This window comes from Hyperolius riggenbachi, chromosome 3 (genome assembly GCF_040937935.1).
Source record: "Hyperolius riggenbachi isolate aHypRig1 chromosome 3, aHypRig1.pri, whole genome shotgun sequence".
NCBI lineage: Eukaryota > Metazoa > Chordata > Amphibia > Anura > Hyperoliidae > Hyperolius > Hyperolius riggenbachi.
In genome coordinates, this window is record NC_090648.1 from 42,407,477 (window position 1) to 42,424,396 (window position 16,920).

Genomic DNA, 16,920 nt, shown 5'->3' on the forward strand with positions numbered 1-16,920 from the left:
TTTGCTCACACAAGAAAAATCATTTGCAAGAGGCCTGACAGAAGACACCTTAATCATCCCACTGGAGCACACCTACCTAAACAAGGGCCTTCTACACCATGCCATCAACACGCCATGCTGTATTTTTCATCTTTGCTTACATCTTTTGGAATCATTGCAAACTTTCAGCCAAGCATTTCCACAATTAACATCTGCCTTTTAGGGTCACTTAGCTAGACTGTGGGCTGAACTATGCAGATTACTTCTACTTTTAGGGAGACTCAAGCCAGTATGAACATGAGGCGAGGGCACATCTTCTTACTGTCCTACCAATCCCATTATACCTTATGCCTCACACTGGCACCTGCCAGTCACAGACAGGAGGTTTACAACTTGAAAATCAGGTATGACTGAAGCACTTTTTGGCACTTGTCCTTCTACAGACAAACTATTTTCTTCGTGCAGCCAGACAAGCACTGTTTATTTTCTCCGCTAAGGCTGCAGAGGTGAATTTTCTATTTGTGGGTTGCAGGTCTGAACCCCGAACGGCCCATACTTTGTGAGAAAGAATGATGCTGCAGACAAGCATTGTGTAAATGTACACAATCTGTGTCCCAATAGTCATCGGGCAAAGGGCATACACACTTATCCATGCACAACCACATGGACGTCAAGGACAGGCGAGTTGGATGGTGGGTATGATACTAGTTTGTAAAAGTGCACCATCGACGAGGATGGGATTTGAACCCATGCGTGCAGAGCACAATGGATTAGCAGTCCATCACCTTAACCACTCGGCCACCTCGTCTCAATAAAACATGACATCTAACGCTATCATTTTTTCAGCTATGGTCAAAGCCCTGTGCGCAAAACACGGCTCATCTTTTCAGGATAGCAAAGTGCACTTTTTGGACAGAAAAGAAGAACGCGCACCTTTTGCTCACACAAGAAAAATCATTTGCAAGAGGCCTGACAGAGGACACCTTAATCACCCCACTGGAGCACACCTACCTAAACAAGGGCCTTCTACACCATGCCATCAACACGCCATGCTGTATTTTTCATGTTTGCTTACATCTTTTGGAATCATTGCAAACTTTCAGCTAAGCATTTCCACAATTAACATCTGCCTTTTAGGGTCACTTAGCTAGACTGTGGGCTGAACTATGCAGATTACTTCTACTTTTAGGGAGACTCAAGCCAGTATGAACATGAGGCGAGGGCACATCTTCTTACTGTCCTACCAATCCCATTATACCTTATGCCTCACACTGGCACCTGCCAGTCACAGACAGGAGGTTTACAACTTGAAAATCAGGTATGACTGAAGCACTTTTTGGCACTTGTCCTTCTGCAGACAAACTATTTTCTTCGTGCAGCCAGACAAGCACTGTTTATTTTCTCCGCTAAGGCTGCAGAGGTGAATTTTCTATTTGTGGGTTGCAGGTCTGAACCCCGAACGGCCCATACTTTGTGAGAAAGAATGATGCTGCAGACAAGCATTGTGTAAATGTACACAATCTGTGTCCCAATAGTCATCGGGCAAAGGGCATACACACTTTTCCATGCACAACCACATGGACAACCACATGGACGTCAAGGACAGGCGAGTTGGATGGTGGGTATGATACTAGTTTGTAAAAGTGCACCATCGACGAGGATGGGATTTGAACCCATGCATGCAGAGCACAATGGATTAGCAGTCCATCGCCTTAACCACTCGGCCACCTCGTCTCAGTAAAACATGACATCTAACGCTATCATTTTTTCAGCTCTGGTCAAAGCCCTGTGCGCAAAACACGGCTCATCTTTTCAGGATAGCAAAGTGCACTTTTTGGACAGAAAAGAAGAACGCGCACCTTTTGCTCACACAAGAAAAATCATTTGCAAGAGGCCTGACAGAGGACACCTTAATCATCCCACTGGAGCACACCTACCTAAACAAGGGCCTTCTACACCATGCCATCAACACGCCATGCTGTATTTTTCATCTTTGCTTACATCTTTTGGAATCATTGCAAACTTTCAGCTAAGCATTTCCACAATTAACATCTGCCTTTTAGGGTCACTTAGCTAGACTGTGGGCTGAACTATGCAGATTACTTCTACTTTTAGGGAGACTCAAGCCAGTATGAACATGAGGCGAGGGCACATCTTCTTACTGTCCTACCAATCCCATTATACCTTATGCCTCACACTGGCACCTGCCAGTCACAGACAGGAGGTTTACAACTTGAAAATCAGGTATGACTGAAGCACTTTTTGGCACTTGTCCTTCTACAGACAAACTATTTTCTCCGTGCAGCCAGACAAGCACTGTTTATTTTCTCCGCTAAGGCTGCAGAGGTGAATTTTCTATTTGTGGGTTGCAGGTCTGAACCCCGAACGGCCCATACTTTGTGAGAAAGAATGATGCTGCAGACAAGCATTGTGTAAATGTACACAATCTGTGTCCCAATAGTCATCGGGCAAAGGGCATACACACTTATCCATGCACAACCACATGGACGTCAAGGACAGGCGAGTTGGATGGTGGGTATGATACTAGTTTGTAAAAGTGCACCATCGACGAGGATGGTATTTGAACCCATGCGTGCAGAGCACAATGGATTAGCAGTCCATCACCTTAACCACTCGGCCACCTCGTCTCAATAAAACATGACATCTAACGCTATCATTTTTTCAGCTATGGTCAAAGCCCTGTGCGCAAAACACGGCTCATCTTTTCAGGATAGCAAAGTGCACTTTTTGGACAGAAAAGAAGAACGCGCACCTTTTGCTCACACAAGAAAAATCATTTGTAAGAGGCCTGACAGAGGACACCTTAATCACCCCACTGGAGCACACCTACCTAAACAAGGGCCTTCTACACCATGCCATCAACACGCCATGCTGTATTTTTCATGTTTGCTTACATCTTTTGGAATCATTGCAAACTTTCAGCCAAGCATTTCCACAATTAACATCTGCCTTTTAGGGTCACTTAGCTAGACTGTGGGCTGAACTATGCAGATTACTTCTACTTTTAGGGAGACTCAAGCCAGTATGAACATGAGGCGAGGGCACATCTTCTTACTGTCCTACCAATCCCATTATACCTTATGCCTCACACTGGCACCTGCCAGTCACAGACAGGAGGTTTACAACTTGAAAATCAGGTATGACTGAAGCACTTTTTGGCACTTGTCCTTCTACAGACAAACTATTTTCTTCGTGCAGCCAGACAAGCACTGTTTATTTTCTCCGCTAAGGCTGCAGAGGTGAATTTTCTATTTGTGGGTTGCAGGTCTGAACCCCAAATGGCCCATACTTTGTGAGAAAGAATGATGCTGCAGACAAACATTGTGTAAATGTACACAATCTGTGTCCCAATAGTCATCGGGCAAAGGGCATACACACTTATCCATGCACAACCACATGGACGTCAAGGACAGGCGAGTTGGATGGTGGGTATGATACTAGTTTGTAAAAGTGCACGATTGACGAGGATGGGATTTGAACCCATGCGTGCAGAGCACAATGGATTAGCAGTCCCTCGCCTTAACCACTCGGCCACCTCGTCTCAATAAAATATAACATCTAACGCTATCATTTTTTCAGCTCTGGTCAAAGCCCTGTGCGCAAAACACGGCTCATCTTTTCAGGATAGCAAAGTGCACTTTTTGGACAGAAAAGAAGAACGCGCACCTTTTGCTCACACAAGAAAAATCATTTGCAAGAGGCCTGACAGAGGACACCTTAATCACCCCACTGGAGCACACCTACCTAAACAAGGGCCTTCTACACCATGCCATCAACACGCCATGCTGTATTTTTCATCTTTGCTTACATCTTTTGGAATCATTGCAAACTTTCAGCCAAGCATTTCCACAATTAACATCTGCCATTTAGGGTCACTTAGCTAGACTGTGGGCTGAACTATGCAGATTACTACTACTTTTAGGGAGACTCAAGCCAGTATGAACATGAGGCGAGGGCACATCTTCTTACTGTCCTACCAATCCCATTATACCTTATGCCTCACACTGGCACCTGCCAGTCACAGACAGGAGGTTTACAACTTGAAAATCAGGTATGACTGAAGCACTTTTTGGCACTTGTCCTTCTACAGACAAACTATTTTCTTCGTGCAGCCAGACAAGCACTGTTTATTTTCTCCGCTAAGGCTGCAGAGGTGAATTTTCTATTTGTGGGTTGCGGGTCTGAACCCCAAATGGCCCATACTTTGTGAGAAAGAATGATGCTGCAGACAAGCATTGTGTAAATGTACACAATCTGTGTCCCAATAGTCATCGGGCAAAGGGCATACACACTTATCCATGCACAACCACATGGACGTCAAGGACAGGCGAGTTGGATGGTGGGTATGATACTAGTTTGTAAAAGTGCACCATCGACGAGGATGGGATTTGAACCCATGCGTGCAGAGCACAATGGATTAGCAGTCCATCGCCTTAACCACTCGGCCACCTCGTCTCAATAAAACATGACATCTAACGCTATCATTTTTTCAGCTCTGGTCAAAGCCCTGTGCGCAAAACACGGCTCATCTTTTCAGGATAGCAAAGTGCACTTTTTGGACAGAAAAGAAGAACGCGCACCTTTTGCTCACACAAGAAAAATCATTTGCAAGAGGCCTGACAGCGGACACCTTAATCATCCCACTGGAGCACACCTACCTAAACAAGGGCCTTCTACACCATGCCATCAACACGCCATGCTGTATTTTTCATCTTTGCTTACATCTTTTGGAATCATTGCAAACTTTCAGCCAAGCATTTCCACAATTAACATCTGCCTTTTAGGGTCACTTAGCTAGACTGTGGGCTGAACTATGCAGATTACTTCTACTTTTAGGGAGACTCAAGCCAGTATGAACATGAGGCGAGGGCACATCTTCTTACTGTCCTACCAATCCCATTATACCTTATGCCTCACACTGGCACCTGCCAGTCACAGACAGGAGGTTTACAACTTGAAAATCAGGTATGACTGAAGCACTTTTTGGCACTTGTCCTTCTACAGACAAACTATTTTCTTCGTGCAGCCAGACAAGCACTGTTTATTTTCTCCGCTAAGGCTGCAGAGGTGAATTTTTTATTTGTGGGTTGCAAGTCTGAACCCCAAATGGCCCATACTTTGTGAGAAAGAATGATGCTGCAGACAAGCATTGTGTAAATGTACACAATCTGTGTCCCAATAGTCATCGGGCAAAAGGCATACACACTTATCCATGCACAACCACATGGACGTCAAGGACAGGCGAGTTGGATGGTGGGTATGATACTAGTTTGTAAAAGTGCACCATCGACGAGGATGGGATTTGAAGCCATGCGTGCAGTGCACAATGGATTAGTAGTCCATCGCCTTAACCACTCGGCCACCTCGTCTCAGTAAAACATGACATCTAACGCTATCATTTTTTCAGCTCTGGTCAAAGCCCTGTGCGCAAAACACGGCTCATCTTTTCAGGATAGCAAAGTGCACTTTTTGGACAGAAAAGAAGAACGCGCACCTTTTGCTCACACAAGAAAAATCATTTTCAAGAGGCCTGACAGAGGACACCTTAATCATCCCACTGGAGCACACCTACCTAAACAAGGGCCTTCTACACCATGCCATCAACACGCCATGCTGTATTTTTCATCTTTGCTTACATCTTTTGGAATCATTGCAAACTTTCAGCCAAGCATTTCCACAATTAACATCTGCCTTTTAGGGTCACTTAGCTAGACTGTGGGCTGAACTATGCAGATTACTTCTACTTTTAGGGAGACTCAAGCCAGTATGAACATGAGGCGAGGGCACATCTTCTTACTGTCCTACCAATCCCATTATACCTTATGCCTCACACTGGCACCTGCCAGTCACAGACAGGAGGTTTACAACTTGAAAATCAGGTATGACTGAAGCACTTTTTGGCACTTGTCCTTCTACAGACAAACTATTTTCTTCGTGCAGCCAGACAAGCACTGTTTATTTTCTCCGCTAAGGCTGCAGAGGTGAATTTTCTATTTGTGGGTTGCAGGTCTGAACCCCGAACGGCCCATACTTTGTGAGAAAGAATGATGCTGCAGACAAGCATTGTGTAAATGTACACAATCTGTGTCCCAATAGTCATCGGGCAAAGGGCATACACACTTATCCATGCACAACCACATGGACGTCAAGGACAGGCGAGTTGGATGGTGGGTATGATACTAGTTTGTAAAAGTGCACCATCGACAAGGATGGGATTTGAACCCATGCGTGCAGAGCACAATGGATTAGCAGTCCATCGCCTTAACCACTCGGCCACCTCGTCTCAATAAAACATGACATCTAACGCTATCATTTTTTCAGCTCTGGTCAAAGCCCTGTGCGCAAAACACGGCTCATCTTTTCAGGATAGCAAAGTGCACTTTTTGGACAGAAAAGAAGAACGCGCACCTTTTGCTCACACAAGAAAAATCATTTTCAAGAGGCCTGACAGAGGACACCTTAATCATCCCACTGGAGCACACCTACCTAAACAAGGGCCTTCTACACCATGCCATCAACACGCCATGCTGTATTTTTCATCTTTGCTTACATCTTTTGGAATCATTGCAAACTTTCAGCCAAGCATTTCCACAATTAACATCTGCCTTTTAGGGTCACTTAGCTAGACTGTGGGCTGAACTATGCAGATTACTTCTACTTTTAGGGAGACTCAAGCCAGTATGAACATGAGGCGAGGGCACATCTTCTTACTGTCCTACCAATCCCATTATACCTTATGCCTCACACTGGCACCTGCCAGTCACAGACAGGAGGTTTACAACTTGAAAATCAGGTATGACTGAAGCACTTTTTGGCACTTGTCCTTCTACAGACAAACTATTTTCTTCGTGCAGCCAGACAAGCACTGTTTATTTTCTCCGCTAAGGCTGCAGAGGTGAATTTTCTATTTGTGGGTTGCAGGTCTGAACCCCCAACGGCCCATACTTTGTGAGAAAGAATGATGCTGCAGAGAAGCATGGTGTAAATGTACACAATCTGTATCCCAATAGTCATCGGGCAAAGGGCATACACACTTATCCATGCACAACCACATGGACGTCAAGGACAGGCGAGTTGGATGGTGGGTATGATACTAGTTTGTAAAAGTGCAACATCGACGAGGATGGGATTTGAACCCATGCATGCAGAGCACAATGGATTAGCAGTCCATCGCCTTAACCACTCGGCCACCTCGTCTCAGTAAAACATGACATCTAACGCTATCATTTTTTCAGCTCTGGTCAAAGCCCTGTGCGCAAAACACGGCTCATCTTTTCAGGATAGCAAAGTGCACTTTTTGGACAGAAAAGAAGAACGCGCACCTTTTGCTCACACAAGAAAAATCATTTGCAAGAGGCCTGACAGAGGACACCTTAATCATCCCACTGGAGCACACCTACCTAAACAAGGGCCTTCTACACCATGCCATCAACACGCCATGCTGTATTTTTCATCTTTGCTTACATCTTTTGGAATCATTGCAAACTTTCAGCCAAGCATTTCCACAATTAACATCTGCCTTTTAGGGTCACTTAGCTAGACTGTGGGCTGAACTATGCAGATTACTTCTACTTTTAGGGAGACTCAAGCCAGTATGAACATGAGGCGAGGGCACATCTTCTTACTGTCCTACCAATCCCATTATACCTTATGCCTCACACTGGCACCTGCCAGTCACAGACAGGAGGTTTACAACTTGAAAATCAGGTATGACTGAAGCACTTTTTGGCACTTGTCCTTCTACAGACAAACTATTTTCTTCGTGCAGCCAGACAAGCACTGTTTATTTTCTCCGCTAAGGCTGCAGAGGTGAATTTTCTATTTGTGGGTTGCAGGTCTGAACCCCGAACGGCCCACACTTTGTGAGAAAGAATGATGCTGCAGACAAGCATTGTGTAAATGTACACAATCTGTGTCCCAATAGTCATCGGGCAAAGGGCATACACACTTATCCATGCACAACCACATGGACGTCAAGGACAGGCGAGTTGGATGGTGGGTATGATACTAGTTTGTAAAAGTGCACCATCAACGAGGACGGGATTTGAACCCATGCATGCAGAGCACAATGGATTAGTAGTCCATCGCCTTAACCACTCAGCCACGTCATCTCAGTAAAACATGACATCTAACGCTATCATTTTCTCAGCTCTGGTCAAAGCCCTGTGCGCAAAACACGGCTCATCTTTTCAGGATAGCAAAGTGCACTTTTTGGACAGAAAAGAAGAACGTGCACCTTTTGCTCACACAAGAAAAATCATTTGCAAGAGGCCTGACAGAGGACACCTTAATCATCCCACTGGAGCACACCTACCTAAACAAGGGCCTTCTACACCATGCCATCAACACGCCATGCTGTATTTTTCATCTTTGCTTACATCTTTTGGAATCATTGCAAACTTTCAGCCAAGCATTTCCACAATTAACATCTGCCTTTTAGGGTCACTTAGCTAGACTGTGGGCTGAACTATGCAGATTACTTCTACTTTTAGGGAGACTCAAGCCAGTATGAACATGAGGCGAGGGCACATCTTCTTACTGTCCTACCAATCCCATTATACCTTATGCCTCACACTGGCACCTGCCAGTCACAGACAGGAGGTTTACAACTTGAAAATCAGGTATGACTGAAGCACTTTTTGGCACTTGTCCTTCTACAGACAAACTATTTTCTTCGTGCAGCCAGACAAGCACTGTTTATTTTCTCCGCTAAGGCTGCAGAGGTGAATTTTCTATTTGTGGGTTGCAGGTCTGAACCCCGAACGGCCCACACTTTGTGAGAAAGAATGATGCTGCAGACAAGCATTGTGTAAATGTACACAATCTGTGTCCCAATAGTCATCGGGGAAAGGGCATACACACTTTTCCATGCACAACCACATGGACGTCAAGGACAGGCGAGTTGGATGGTGGGTATGATACTAGTTTGTAAAAGTGCACCATCGACAAGGATGGGATTTGAACCCATGCACGCAGAGCACAATGGATTAGCAGTCCATCGCCTTAACCACTCGGCCACCTCGTCTCAGTAAAACATGACATCTAACGCTATCATTTTTTCAGCTCTGGTCAAAACCCTGTGCGCAAAACACGGCTCATCTTTTCAGGATAGCAAAGTGCACTTTTTGGACAAAAAAGAAGAACGCGCACCTTTTGCTCACACAAGAAAAATCATTTTCAAGAGGCCTGACAGAGGACACCTTAATCATCCCACTGGAGCACACCTACCTAAACAAGGGCCTTCTACACCATGCCATCAACACGCCATGCTGTATTTTTCATCTTTGCTTACATCTTTTGGAATCATTGCAAACTTTCAGCCAAGCATTTCCACAATTAACATCTGCCTTTTAGGGTCACTTAGCTAGACTGTGGGCTGAACTATGCAGATTACTTCTACTTTTAGGGAGACTCAAGCCAGTATGAACATGAGGCGAGGGCACATCTTCTTACTGTCCTACCAATCCCATTATACCTTATCCCTCACACTGGCACCTGCCAGTTACAGACAGGAGGTTTACAACTTGAAAATCAGGTATGACTGAAGCACTTTTTGGCACTTGTCCTTCTGCAGACAAACTATTTTCTTCGTGCAGCCAGACAAGCACTGTTTATTTTCTCCGCTAAGGCTGCAGAGGTGAATTTTCTTTCCTGGACCAAACATGGCGGCATACCTATGGGTATTGGCTCCGCCCCCTAACCCCGATAGGACAGTTCATCTATAAGTTTTAGGCGCCCGCCCCCTCCAGCCATTCTTTTTTCTGTCCTCGAATGGACAGTTTCGTCTATATAGTTGTGCTAATTTTTGTTTTGTTTCTTCTTTACTTTAGGTGCTTTTGTTTCCCTCTTTCCCCTTTTGTGCGTATTACCTTTGCGGGTTCAGCCTCTCCCGCTTGCTTGGAGCGTCTCTAGCCCTTAAATAGGACGAACGGCGGCTCCTAGGTGCATTGCAGCCTTCTGCTGCATAGTGGCTGCCCTCATGGAATATGGCCGCCGGACCCCTCCGCATCATGTCCTGCGCAATGCAGCGTTGGAAGTCTCGCGAGAAGCGAGATTTGACGATGGCAAGCGCTGATTGGCCAGTGTTTTTAGGACTCCAGGAAGGACAGAGCGGTGGAAGCACGCTGATGTCGGCGTGATAGCGGTGGGTAGCGTGTTTTTCTGCGCTGGTACCACGCTGTCTGCCCAGAAGTTGCCCGGAGAGCTGTTCCCTGTTGTTCCCTGTTGTGGTCTGCTGGAAGCAGGTATGTAAATGTTCCTTGCCTGGCAAGGTTTGAATTGACTGATGCTCTGCTGCTTTGATGGTATTTATGGCTCTATCTATCTTTCTCTTAAATAGAGAATGGAGGATATTGAGCATGCGGAGGAGGAGGTCCCTGTCAGGTAATAGGCTGCTAAATGCAGCCTCTTCTGATATTTTGCACCGGGTGTCTAGTGTACAAAGTTTCCCTTGCACAGGTCCTAAGGGGTTAAAAGAGTGCCTAGTATTCCCCATTTATAAAGTTTATGGAGGATGTGATAGTGGAACATAAAAATGTATGTCTCCACAGTCCGGGGGAAGGAGGAAGTGGACAGGCGGTCCCTATGGAGCGTCCTTCCTCGGCGGCGAGACAGAAGTCCCGTCCTCGATCAAGAGAACGAAGCAGAAGTCGTCGCTCTCGTGACAAGAGGAGGTCTTCAAGGGATAATAGATCTAGATCCCGAAGTAGGAGACGTTACAGGGAATCTTCCAGGAAAAGACGTCATTCGAGGTCCAGATCCTTTTGCAGACGTTCCCGTGATAGGGGAAGGAGGCGATCATCTGAGCGCTATTCTCCACAGAGACATTATCATCAAAGGGATAGGTCCCCGAAGAGGGCGAGAAAGGACTGGGACATTTCTCCTAGATCTGATCTTTTGGAACCCTTTCAAAGACCAGTTCAGGACTTATGTTGGTCGTGCACTCAGGCGGCAATGCCGGGCAAAAGAGTGTGTGAGACCTGTTTTGCGGAGGTAGGCAGAGAAAGAGACACTGATAACCAGCAGGTGCTAGCTTTTATCCAGCAGGCTGTAAAGGAAACTTTCCAGAATATGGCACCTCCTCAGTCGACGGCTGCCCCGCAGGCCTCGCTTGAGGAGGACTCCACTCAGGGGGAGGTTTCGGCTGCAGGCTTTAGTTTCTCCTTAGTGCCTGCCTTCCTCCAGGCTATTAGGTCAGCAATTGACTGGCAGGATGAGGAAGGTTCGGTTCCAGAACCTGACAAGTACTATCCGCATTTAGACCAGCAACTGCAAGTTTTCCCGTTCATAAAGGTCATAAGGGAGGTGATTCTGAAAGAATGGAATAAGGTGGAGCAGAAGCCTTCTATGAATAACAGGTTATCGAAGCGGTATCCACTAAGTCAGGAGGATAGCAAACTACTAGACTCAGCCCCAGCTGTGGATGCGTCAGTGATGAGACTTACAAAGCATGTTACTTTGCCCGTGGAGAATGCCATAGCTTTTAAGGATCCCTCTGAGAGAAAGATCGACACCGATATCAAGAGGGCCTTTCTAAATGCGGGTGCAGCATGTAAGCCAGCAATTGCATTAACCTCGTTAGCAAAAGCATCTCGTGTCTGGGTTGTCAACATTAAAGCTGCCATTGATATAATTCGGTTGGCTGCAAGATCCATGTTATGTAGCGTAACGGCAAGAAGAGCTTTGTGGTTAAAGCCCTGGTCGGCCAATCAGTCATCAAAATCAAACTGGTGTAAGATTCCATACGATGGAGCGCATTTATTTGGGCCTCAGATGGACAGCGCAATCTCGAAAGTTTCGGGAGGAAAGTCGGGTTTGATTCCGCAAGACAGGAAGCAGAGGCCCTCCAGGCAACAAGCTCCTAGAAGAAGATTTAATAATAGATACCAACAGGCAAGATCGTACAGACCGGGCAGACAGTTTGATAGAAGCTGGAAAGGAACCTAGTCCTCCTTCGGGAGAGGGATGAAGTCCAGGGTCCCGTCTGATGCGCAACAGCCTCAAGAGCGCTTTTTGATGGGGCGTCCACTCAAGATTGCCAGGTGGGGGCCAGGTTGCGCCTCTTCTGGGAATCTTGGGTGGGAATAGTCGAGGATTCATGGGTACTGAATACCCTGAAGGAAGGACATTCTTGGAGATTCAAGAGAAAAACCCCACGCTTCAAGTTCATACCAACAAGAATGCCGCGGGACAAGGAGATGAAGCTGGCACTTACAGAATATGTACAAACTTTACTGGCTCAGGAGGCGGTTATCCCGCTTTCTCGCAAAGAATGCCAAACAGGAATCTTTTCTCCTCTGTTCTTGGTAAGGAAGGCATCAGGCGGTTGGAGACCAGTTCTCGACCTGAAATACTTGAACAGACATATATCTGTGAAGCATTTAAAGATGGAATCTCTGCAATCCATCATCCTGATGATAAGTGTAGGAGACTGGATGACGACTGTGGACTTGGCGGACGCATATCTTCATATTCCCATAAAGCTCAGTTTTCAAAGATTTCTCAGGTTTGCTGTGGAAGGAAAAGGTTACCAATTTCAGTGTCTGCCATTCGGACTGTCAACCGCTCCGAGAACATTCACCAGAGTTCTTCTTCCAGTCATTGCGTATCTGAGACTCCAGGGTCTGAGGATATTCCATTACTTGGACGACATTCTGCTCCTACACCAAGATCAGAAGCAGTTGATCCAACACCAGTCCACTCTGCTTCATCTATTGCAACGCCTGGGGTGGCTAGTCAATCTCAAGAAGAGCCAGCTGGTGCCGTCTCAGGACTTGGCTTTCCTGGGGGCAAGGTTTCGTACGGGCCAAAATCAAGTTTGTCTTCCCGATAAGAAGATTACAGTAATCCAGGGGAATGTTCAGAGGGCCTTAAGAAGTCGGTCCCTGTCTGCCAGGGAATGCTTGAGCTTACTGGGGACGTTCTCATCATGCATCCCAATGGTGAAGTGGGCCCACTGGGCGCTAAGGAAGTTTCAAACTTTCTTTCTGCATCGAGGGAACAAGAGAAACATGCTCCAGAGGTTTCATCTCCCATTTCTTGTGAGGGACTCCCCTCTGCGGTGGGCCACAGAGCAGAATTTGAGAAATTGCCGTCAGATTCAGACGGATATTCCGGTAGTCATCACCACGGATGCCAGCCTGAGAGGCTGGGGGGCTCACTGCAATGGGATCCGAATGCAGGAGAAGTGGAGAACAGTGCAAAAAGGGGTGACTTCCAATCTCCTGGAGCTGAGAGCAGCCTTCATGGCCTTGAAGGCTTTTCGCCATCTGATTCAGGGGAAATCGGTCTTGTTGAGAATGGACAACATCACGGCAGTGGCATATGTCAGAAGGCAAGGAGGGACAAGGAGTCAGTCATTACTTCGAGTAGCTGCTCTAATAATGAACTGGGCAATGGAAAATCTGTCAGACCTTACGGCATCATACCTTCCGGGGGAAATGAATGTCTTAGCGGACCAGTTGAGCAGAAGATTCGCGAGTCCACACGAATGGTCCTTGAACGAGAAGATCTTCAGGAGAATAGTCTTAAAGTGGGGTCAGCCACAGGTGGATCTTTGGGCATCCCCACGGAACCACAAGGTTCAGAGGTTCTTCTCGCTTTACCAACATCCCACCTCAGCGGGAGTGGATTGTCTGACTCAGAAATGGGACATCCTGCTAGGTTATGCCTTTCCTCCAGTTCCACTGATTCCCAGATTTCTACAGAGGCTGTGCAGGGAGTCATGCATGATCATTGCTATCCTGCCTTTTTGGCCACGGAGGCCGTGGTTTCCTCTGGCAATGTTCCTAAGCGTGGAAGAGCCAGTGAGGTTACCAGCGATCCACGACCTTCTACTTCAGGGGAGCCTGCTTCATCCAGGAGTCAAAGGTCTTTGTTTAGCGGCCTGGAGATTGAGAGGCAGAAGTATGCAGACATGGGATGTTCCGACCAAGTGGTAGAGACGCTTCTAAAGGCTAGGAAGCCTTCCACTAATTTAACTTACTATCGTGTATGGGAAAAATGTATTCTCTTCTCCTTAGAGGAAGGATTCGATAGTATGTCTCCAGAGGTACAAAATATCCTGGACTTCCTCCAATCTGGAGCGGAGAAGGGTCTTAGTGTCGCAGCAATCAAGGTCCAAGTATCAGCCCTTTCAGCTTTGACGAATCAGAAGTGGGCTTTCCATCCCTTGGTTGTGCAGTTTGTACAGGCTATCTTCAAGATGAGACCTCCAAGAAAACCATTCTTCCCAAAATGGGATTTACCCTTGGTACTGGAAATCCTTTCTTCTCCACCTTTCTTTCCATTACAGTCCATTTCTCTAGAAGATCTGACCTTAAGGACAATTTTCTTGACAGCTATAGCCTCTGGGAAGAGAGTTTCAGACCTCCAAGCTCTAGGCTGCTCAAGTAATCTCTTGGAATTCTTCCCGGATAGTAGTGATTAGGCCAGTCTTACAGTTTGTGCCTAAAGTAGCGTCTGGATTTCACATTAATCAGGAACTGTCCCTTCCTACATTCTCTTCAGAAGGGGAATGCCATCCCTTGGATTTTGGCCTATCCATTAGAGCTTATGTGGAGTGTACGGCTTCATTCAGAAATTCAGACAGGTTGTTTATCAACTTTAGAGGGCCTAGGAAAGGTCTTCCAGTAACTACCAGAACTGTAGCTTCCTGGCTGGTTAAAATTATTCAAAAATGTTACTCTGTTAAGGGACTTCCTGCTCCCAAGGAAGTTCATGCACACTCTACGAGGGGCATGGCTGCTTCGTGGGCATGCTTCTCAAAAGTTTCAGTAGAGTCTATCTGTAAAGCGGCCAGTTGGTCTTCTGTAAATACGTTTTTGAGGCACTATCATGTGGATCCTGCCTCCCTGTCTTCTGTTGAATTTGGCAAAGCTGTTTTGTCTGTATGAATAAATTCGTATGTTTTGCAGTATTCCCTCCCTCAAGTGTGGTTTGTTATATCCCATAGGTATGCCGCCATGTTTGGTCCAGGAAAACGGAAAATTGTATACTCACCTTCCGTAATTTTCCTTTCCTGGATCAAACGATGGCGGCATACGAATCCCTCCCTCTTGTCCATTCGAGGACTGATTTAGACCAGAATGGCTGGAGGGGGCGGGCGCCTAAAACTTATAGATGAACTGTCCTATCGGTGTTAGGGGGCGGAGCCAATACCCATAGGTATGCCGCCATCGTTTGATCCAGGAAAGGAAAATTACGGAAGGTGAGTATACAATTTTCCGTTATTTGTGGGTTGCAGGTCTGAACCCCGAACGGCCCATACTTTGTGAGAAAGAATGATGCTGCAGACAAGCATTGTGTAAATGTACACAATCTGTGTCCCAATAGTCAGCGGGCAAAGGGCATACACACTTTTCCATGCACAACCACATGGACGTCAAGGACAGGCGAGTTGGATGGTGGGTATGATACTAGTTTGTAAAAGTGCACCATCGACGAGGATGGGATTTGAACCCATGCAAGCAGAGCACAATGGTTTAGCAGTCCATCGCCTTAACCACTCGGCCACCTCGTCTCAGTAAAACATGACATCTAACGCTATCATTTTTTCAGCTCTGGTAAAGCCCTGTGCGCAAAACACGGCTCATCTTTTCAGGATAGCAAAGTGCACTTTTTGGACAGAAAAGAAGAACGCGCACCTTTTGCTCACACAAGAAAAATCATTTGCAAGAGGCCTGACAGAGGACACCTTAATCATCCCACTGGAGCACACCTACCTAAACAAGGGCCTTCTACACCATGCCATCAACACGCCATGCTGTATTTTTCATCTTTGCTTACATCTTTTGGAATCATTGCAAACTTTCAGCTAAGCATTTCCACAATTAACATCTGCCTTTTAGGGTCACTTAGCTAGACTGTGGGCTGAACTATGCAGATTACTTCTACTTTTAGGGAGACTCAAGCCAGTATGAACATGAGGCGAGGGCACATCTTCTTACTGTCCTACCAATCCCATTATACCTTATGCCTCACACTGGCACCTGCCAGTCACAGACAGGAGGTTTACAACTTGAAAATCAGGTATGACTGAAGCACTTTTTGGCACTTGTCCTTCTACAGACAAACTATTTTCTTCGTGCAGCCAGACAAGCACTGTTTATTTTCTCCGCTAAGGCTGCAGAGGTGAATTTTCTATTTGTGGGTTGCAGGTCTGAACCCCGAACGGCCCATACTTTGTGAGAAAGAATGATGCTGCAGACAAGCATTGTGTAAATGTACACAATCTGTGTCCCAATAGTCATCGGGCAAAGGGCATACACACTTATCCATGCACAACCACATGGACGTCAAGGACAGGCGAGTTGGATGGTGGGTATGATACTAGTTTGTAAAAGTGCACCATCGACGAGGATGGGATTTGAACCCATGCGTGCAGAGCACAATGGATTAGCAGTCCATCACCTTAACCACTCGGCCACCTCGTCTCAATAAAACATGACATCTAACGCTATCATTTTTTCAGCTCTGGTCAAAGCCCTGTGCGCAAAACACGGCTCATCTTTTCAGGATAGCAAAGTGCACTTTTTGGACAGAAAAGAAGAACGCGCACCTTTTGCTCACACAAGAAAAATCATTTGCAAGAGGCCTGACAGAGGACACCTTAATCACCCCACTGGAGCACACCTACCTAAACAAGGGCCTTCTACACCATGCCATCAACACGCCATGCTGTATTTTTCATCTTTGCTTACATCTTTTGGAATCATTGCAAACTTTCAGCCAAGCATTTCCACAATTAACATCTGCCTTTTAGGGTCACTTAGCTAGACTGTGGGCTGAACTATGCAGATTACTTCTACTTTTAGGGAGACTCAAGCCAGTATGAACATGAGGCGAGGGCACATCTTCTTACTGTCCTACCAATCCCATTATACCTTATGCCTCACACTGGCACCTGCCAGTCACAGACAG

The 16,920-nt window shown here is 46.2% G+C and overlaps 12 non-coding genes across 12 annotated transcripts; all 12 read right to left on the bottom strand.

Annotated features, from left to right (window-relative positions):
- Positions 1-705: 705 nt before the first annotated feature.
- Positions 706-787, bottom strand: TRNAS-GCU (transfer RNA serine (anticodon GCU)). Its single transcript has one exon. It is a non-coding gene; the product is annotated as a tRNA-Ser (tRNA).
- An 844-nt stretch (positions 788-1,631) lies between these two features.
- Positions 1,632-1,713, bottom strand: TRNAS-GCU (transfer RNA serine (anticodon GCU)). Its single transcript has one exon. It is a non-coding gene; the product is annotated as a tRNA-Ser (tRNA).
- An 832-nt stretch (positions 1,714-2,545) lies between these two features.
- TRNAS-GCU (transfer RNA serine (anticodon GCU)) lies at positions 2,546-2,627 on the bottom strand. The gene has a single exon. It is a non-coding gene; the product is annotated as a tRNA-Ser (tRNA).
- Positions 2,628-3,459: 832 nt separating this feature from the next.
- TRNAS-GCU (transfer RNA serine (anticodon GCU)) lies at positions 3,460-3,541 on the bottom strand. Its single transcript has one exon. It is a non-coding gene; the product is annotated as a tRNA-Ser (tRNA).
- Positions 3,542-4,373: 832 nt separating this feature from the next.
- On the bottom strand, positions 4,374-4,455 carry TRNAS-GCU (transfer RNA serine (anticodon GCU)). The gene has a single exon. It is a non-coding gene; the product is annotated as a tRNA-Ser (tRNA).
- An 832-nt stretch (positions 4,456-5,287) lies between these two features.
- Positions 5,288-5,369, bottom strand: TRNAS-ACU (transfer RNA serine (anticodon ACU)). The gene has a single exon. It is a non-coding gene; the product is annotated as a tRNA-Ser (tRNA).
- Positions 5,370-6,201: 832 nt separating this feature from the next.
- Positions 6,202-6,283, bottom strand: TRNAS-GCU (transfer RNA serine (anticodon GCU)). The gene has a single exon. It is a non-coding gene; the product is annotated as a tRNA-Ser (tRNA).
- Positions 6,284-7,115: 832 nt separating this feature from the next.
- TRNAS-GCU (transfer RNA serine (anticodon GCU)) lies at positions 7,116-7,197 on the bottom strand. The gene has a single exon. It is a non-coding gene; the product is annotated as a tRNA-Ser (tRNA).
- Positions 7,198-8,029: 832 nt separating this feature from the next.
- TRNAS-ACU (transfer RNA serine (anticodon ACU)) lies at positions 8,030-8,111 on the bottom strand. Its single transcript has one exon. It is a non-coding gene; the product is annotated as a tRNA-Ser (tRNA).
- Positions 8,112-8,943: 832 nt separating this feature from the next.
- Positions 8,944-9,025, bottom strand: TRNAS-GCU (transfer RNA serine (anticodon GCU)). The gene has a single exon. It is a non-coding gene; the product is annotated as a tRNA-Ser (tRNA).
- Positions 9,026-15,438: 6,413 nt separating this feature from the next.
- Positions 15,439-15,520, bottom strand: TRNAS-GCU (transfer RNA serine (anticodon GCU)). Its single transcript has one exon. It is a non-coding gene; the product is annotated as a tRNA-Ser (tRNA).
- An 831-nt stretch (positions 15,521-16,351) lies between these two features.
- Positions 16,352-16,433, bottom strand: TRNAS-GCU (transfer RNA serine (anticodon GCU)). Its single transcript has one exon. It is a non-coding gene; the product is annotated as a tRNA-Ser (tRNA).
- Positions 16,434-16,920: the final 487 nt, after the last annotated feature.